The sequence below is a fragment of the Colobus angolensis genome, unplaced genomic scaffold, assembly GCF_000951035.1.
Source record: "Colobus angolensis palliatus isolate OR3802 unplaced genomic scaffold, Cang.pa_1.0 Scaffold172, whole genome shotgun sequence".
Lineage (NCBI taxonomy): Eukaryota > Metazoa > Chordata > Mammalia > Primates > Cercopithecidae > Colobus > Colobus angolensis.
In genome coordinates this window covers 2803935-2810318 of record NW_012114844.1, presented here as the reverse complement: position 1 = coordinate 2810318, position 6384 = coordinate 2803935, and positions in this window count along the sequence as shown.

Sequence of the window (6384 nt, the reverse complement as noted above, 5' to 3'; positions counted from 1 at the left end):
GCACGCACCACCACGCCCAGCTTATTTTTTATTTTTAGTAGAGATGGGGTTTCACCATGTTGGTCAGGATGGTCTCAATCTCTTGACCTCGTCATCCGCCCGCCTCGGCCTCCCAAAGTGCTGGGGGTGAGGGCATGACCCACTGTGCCTGGCCCTGGATGTATTTTGATGAAAGAACCACACAGTTTTGCCTGATGGACTGAATGTGTATAGTGAAAGAAAGAAAAGAGTCAGTGGGTCCAGAGGATTTCCACCTTTAGTGGGTAAAAAGATGGAAATGCAATTAACTAAGAAGGTGAAAGATTCAGGGGTTAGAGGTTCAGATATTCAGATTTAGACAGTAAATCTGAAGTGCTTGTTAAACATCCAAATAGACATCAGGTCAGCAATTGGATATTTGAGTCTGGAGTTGAAGGGAGAGGTCTTGGCTGGAGATATGATTTTGGGAGTCATCAGCACATGGTGGATCATAAAAGCCTTGCTACTGAAAGAGATATCAAGCACCTGAAGGCAGGTAAGGAAAAGAAGTAAGCCAAAAACTAGCCAGGGCACTCCAATATTTAGAGTTAGAGAGTTTAGCTTGGGGAGATGAGGAAGATTCATCAAGGGAAGCAGAGTAATCAGTGACATGGGAGGAGAACCAAGACAGAGTAGTGTCCCAGAAGTCAAATTAAAATATGTAGAAAGTCATATAAAAGTCATATAAAAATAAAAGAAAGTCAGATTTAAAAAAACAGTCTACATAAAATATGTAGAAAGTCACTGTGTCGAATGTCACATCAAGAAAGTTGAGGACTGAGAATTCATCCCTGAATTTAGTAGTGGGGATGAGAGTCTGTCTGATTGATACATGTTCAAGAGACAATGAGAGGAGAGGAACTGGAGACAGCAAGTATTATAGACAGCTCTTTTGAGGATTTTTTCTATGAGGGGAAGCAAAAAAATAGGGTAGTCACTGAGAGACTGTGTGTTTGGTTTTTTGTTTGTTTGTTTTTAACATAGGAGAAACTATAGCAAGATCAGGTGCTAATAGAACTGGTCCATTAGAGACGGGAAATTGTATGATGCAGAGTACGTTCCTCCTGCAGAGGAAATAAGAAAAAGGTCTAACACACAAATGTAGGGGTTGGCCTTAGAATAACTGATTCACCATAATAGCAGGAAGGGAAAATGAACCAGTGTCAATGCAGCAGGGGAGGTAGATATGGCAGAGAGAGGATGTAGAAGTTCTCAGTGAAATAGGAAGCAAGGTCAATGGAAATGAGATTGTGTCAAAATAATTGTGTTGCAAGAGTTTATAATACTAAACTCTATATATACCTTCTTCTGTTGCTCAAATAGCCTAGTCATCCACCTCCTACTTTAAAACAGTGTAAGGAATCATGGGTCATGGTGTGGATCTCACATGAGCTGGTCAGGCTTAGCTTTTAAGGCAATAAATTGTAGCCCTAGGCTCAGTCAGCTGTCTTGAAAATGCTGCCTCTAGTCATAAGGCAGATGAATCCACAAAAACCCAAACTGTAGAAAAATGATTTAGCGTTGCCCTGTCCTGGTGATGGGATCCTAATAGCAGAAATAACCACACAGCAGAAATAACCACACAGAGCTCCCAATTATAAATAAAGGATTTGTTGTATTTTCATGTTCTGTGGGATGTTACAAAGCAACGTTTCCCTGTAAGCACTTTGCACACTATGCAAAACGTGTCCAGATCCAAAAGAGTGGCAAGCAGTTTAAGTTGGGGATAATCCAACTGGGAGGACACATATAAAAGGGTGGAAGGTGAAAAAGAGGGAGTATGGGAATGGCCACCTGGCCACCAAAAGGCCAGTGGGGAAACCAGTTTCACCTAGCTGACCTTCATGCAGAGTTTCAGCCTGTGAAAGGGATGGGGAAGGAAGCAGAGGGTCTAAGTGGCCCCATGTGATCGGAAGGAAGTGGTGCAGTAGGAGGACGCCCAGTGACTGAGAGCCAGTGAGAACTACTGGGAGGTCAGATGCCCCCAACTCTGTGACATTGGGCACGTTTCTTACTTGTTTTAAGCCTGTTTCTTCAACAGTAAAAGAGGGAAAATATCTACTTCAGAGGGTCATCATGGAGATTAAAAATTATGTATCTAAAGTTTTTCACACATGGACAACAACCATTAAACAGCCATCACACTCTCTCATGCTGTATTAGTCTATTTTCTGTTGTTTATAACGAAATACCTAAAATGGGTAATTTGTAAAGGAAAGAAATGTATTTTTGTACTGCTATGGAAGTCAGGAAGTCCAAGGTTGAGGAGGTGCATCTGGTGAGCGCCTTCTTTTTTTCTTTTTTTTTTGAGACGGGGTCCCACTCTGTCACCCAGGCTGGGGTGCAGTGGCGTGATCTCGACTCACTGCAACCTCCACCTCCTGGGTTCAAGTGATTCTCCTGCCTCAGCCTCCCGAGCAGAGCTGGGACCACGCCTCACTAATTTTTTTTTTTTTTTTTTTTTTTTTTTTTTTTTTTTCAGAAAGACAGGGTTTCACCATATTGGCCAATGTCTTGAACTCCTGACCTCGTGATCCACCCATCTCGGTCTCCCAAAGTGCTGGGATTACAGGAGAGAGCCACTGCACCTGGCCCTGGTGAGGGCCTTCTTGCTGGTGGGGACTCTGTGGAATCCTAAGGCAGTGCAGGGTATCAATGGCAAGAGGACTGAGCATGCTAGCTCAGGTCTCTCTTCCTCTCCTTGTAAAGCCACCAGTTCCCCTCCCATGATAACCCATTAATCCATTAACCCGTTAATGTGTTAATCCATAAATGGGTTAATTCATTCATGAGAGCAGAGCCCTCATGATCAAATTAGCTCTTAAAGGCCCAACCTCTCAACACTGTTGCATTGGGGATTAAGTTTCAACATGAGTTTTGAAGCAGTCAAACCACAGCACATGCTATTACTGAGAATATGATGTTCAGCCTCACCCCAGCCTCATTTGCTACCAAATGACATAATCAAAACCAATTAATGTTCATTCCCATTTGTTGTGGTGGTTTTTGTTGTTCTTGTTTTTGAGACAGAGTCTTGCTTTATCGCCCAGGCTGGAGTGCAGGGGCACCATCTTGGTTCACTGCAATCTCCGTCTTCTAGGTTCAAGCAATTCTCCTGCCTCAGCCTCCTGAGTAACTGGGATTACAGGCACGCACCACCACGCCCAGCTAATTTTTGTATTTTTAGTAGAGACGGGGTTTCACCATGTTGGCCATGCTGGTCTTGAACTCCAGATCCCAAGCAATCCACCCGCCTCAGCCTCCCAAAGTGCTGAGATTACTGGTGTGAGTCACCGTGCCTGGCCCCCATTTCTTTTTAAACAAAAATATTATTGAGCTCTTACCAGGCTCTGAACTAAGCTCTGAAATAAAATGGTAAACAAAAACAGCCATGGTTCCTGCCCACACAGAACTTAGTATCTGTTGGGGAAACAGATATATTGATTTAAAAATCACCGGCCGGGAGCGGGGGCTCAAGCCTGTAATCCCAGCACTTTGGGAGGCTGAGACGGGCGGATCACGAGGTCAGGAGATGGACACCATCCTGGTTAACACGGTGAAACCCCGTTTTTTTGTATTGAAAAATACAAAAAAACTAGCTGGGCAAGGTGGCGGGCGCCTGTAGTCCCAGCTACTCGGGAGGCTGAGGCAGGAGAATGGCGTAAACCCGGGAAGCGGAGCTTGCAGTGAGCTGAGATCCGGCCACTGCACTCCAGCCTGGGTGACAGAGCGAGACTCCGTCTAAAAAAAAAAAAAAAATCACACAAATGTAACTCCGTAATTGAGACAGTGGCATTTTGTAAGACTATAATTGCAGAATTTAACCTAGTCAAGGAAGGCATCCTGAAGAAGTGAATTTTGAGCTGAAATCTGAAAGGCAAGTAAGCATTAACCAGATGCAGAGGCAGAAGGAACAACATGGGCAAACATCTGTGGCAGAAGGTCCTGAAAACAGCCCAGCAAAGCTGCAGAAGAGACAGACCCCCGAGGAGGACACAACTGAAATGAAGTAGGACAATCATAGTAGAGACCAAACCACGTAGGGAGGGCCTGGTAGAACGTCAGCAAGGCTCTAATTCACAATGACAAAGTTCTTTCAAATGACAAGGCAAACAAAATAATGGTGCTTCAGGACTTTATTCATGGCATTAATAACTTTCCAGTTTAAATTAGTAGTTGGAGTGATTTTTATTTCTTTCATTTTGTATGTTTTCTTATTGTTTACATTGCTTCTGATAAGTGTTTATCATTTTTCACAAAACCACATTTTTCTTTTCTTTCTTTCTTTCTTTCTTTTTTTTTTTTTTTTGAGATGGAGTCTTGCTCTGACACCAGGCTGGAATGCAGGGGTGCAGTCTCGGCTCACTGAAACCTCTGCCTCCCAGGTTCAAGCAATTCTCCTGCCTCAGCCTCCCTCGTAGTTGGGACTACAGGTGTCCACCACCACACCTGGCTAATTTTTGTATTTTTAGTAGAGACAGGGTTTCACCATGTTGGCCAGAATGGTCTCGATCTCCTAACCTTGTGATCCGCCTGCCTCGGCCTCCCAAAGTGTTGAGATTACAGGAGTGAGCCACCATGCCTGGCCCAAAACACTTTTCTCTAAGTCAACTTCATTGAGATATTATTTATCTACAATAAAATGCACCAGTTTTAAGTGCATATCTCTATGAGTTTTGACAAATTTATACACCCATGTAACTACTACCACAATCAAGATGAAGAATATTTGTATCACCCCAGGCAAACTTCTTTCTCAGTCAATACTCACATCCCAGGCCCAGGCAACAGCTGACCTGCTTTCTGACACTACATATTGGCCTTTTTTGAGTTTCATGTAAAGGAGATAATACACTATGTACTCTCGTGACTGGCTTTTTTCACTCGATATGTTTTTGAGATTTATCTATTCTGTTGCATGTACCAGTAGTTCATTCCTTTTTATTGCTGAGTGACATTCTGCCTTATGGATATTCCAAAATGTGCTTATTCACTCCCCTGTTGATGAACATTTGGGTTCCAGTTTGAGCTATTATCAATAAAGCTATGAATAATATCAGTATATATTTTTATTTCTTTGGGGTAAATATCTAGGAGAGGAATTTCTGGGTCCTATAGTAAGGTATGTTTAACTTTATAAGAAATTTCCAAGCTGTTTTCCAAAGTAGTAGTGCAATTTTACATTATCATCAGTAGTGTGTAAGACTTCCAGTTGCTCCACATTTTCCCAAAAGCTTAGCATTGTCTACGTTTTTCATTTTAGCTGTTCTGGAGAATGTGTAGTGATCTCTTGCTGTGGTTTTAAATGCATTTCTCTGATGCATTTCTCTGCATTTCTCTGATGCATTTCTCTGATGTTCAGCACTAATGGTGCTGAACATCTTTTCCATGTCTACTGCCCATTTGTGTATCTGCTTTTGTGAAGTATCTGTTCAAATCTTTTACCCATGCTTAGTATTAGGTTGATGATGATCTTGTTACAGAATTGTAAGAGTATCACATATCACAAGTCCTTTATCAGATATTAGTGTAGTACAGATTGTCTCCCATTATGTGGTTTGCCTTTTTGAGAGCTTCTTTGTAATAGCTTTATTGAAGTATAATTCAAATACCTTCTGTTTGAGTTCTTGAAGTGTCTTTTTAAGAGTAAAAATTAAACATTTTTAAATTTTCAAATTATCAATATTTTCTTTTCTGGCTCAAGTTTTGTGTGTTCTGCCTAAGAAGTCTGCCTACACCAAAGTTGTAAAGATTTTCTCTTACATTTTCTTCTAGACGTTGTATAGTTTTCACAAAAATTTAGGCCTGTGATCTGTTTCCATTTAATTTTTCTGTGCCACATGAAGAGTTGAGGTTTATAAAAACCGTTTTCGTTTGTTTGTTTTTTGAGACGGAGTTTCGCTCTTGCCACCCAGCCTGGAGCACAATGGTGCAATCTCGGCTCACTGCAGCCTCTGCCTCCCGGATTCAAGCGATTCTCGTGCCTCGGCCTCCAGAGTAGCTGGGATTACAGGTGTCCCCAACAACGGCATGGCTAATTTTTGTATTTTTAGTAGAGATGGGGTTTCACTATGTTGGCCAGGCTGGTCTCGAACTCCTGAACTCAGGTGATCCACCCACCTCGGCCTCCCAAAGTGCTAGGACTACAGGCCTGAGCCACCGTGCCGGCCATAAAAACCTTTTTTAAAATTAAATTAATAAAACACACAGCAAAGCTCAGTTTAAAAGACCAGGTCACAGACCAAATCAGAAATAGTCACTGATTTCCCAGTGTCACATTGCTAAAGAAGTAACTGCAGTGGGGCCGGGCACAGCGGCTCATGCCTGCAGTCCCAGCACTTTGGGAGGCCAAGGTGGGCAGATCAC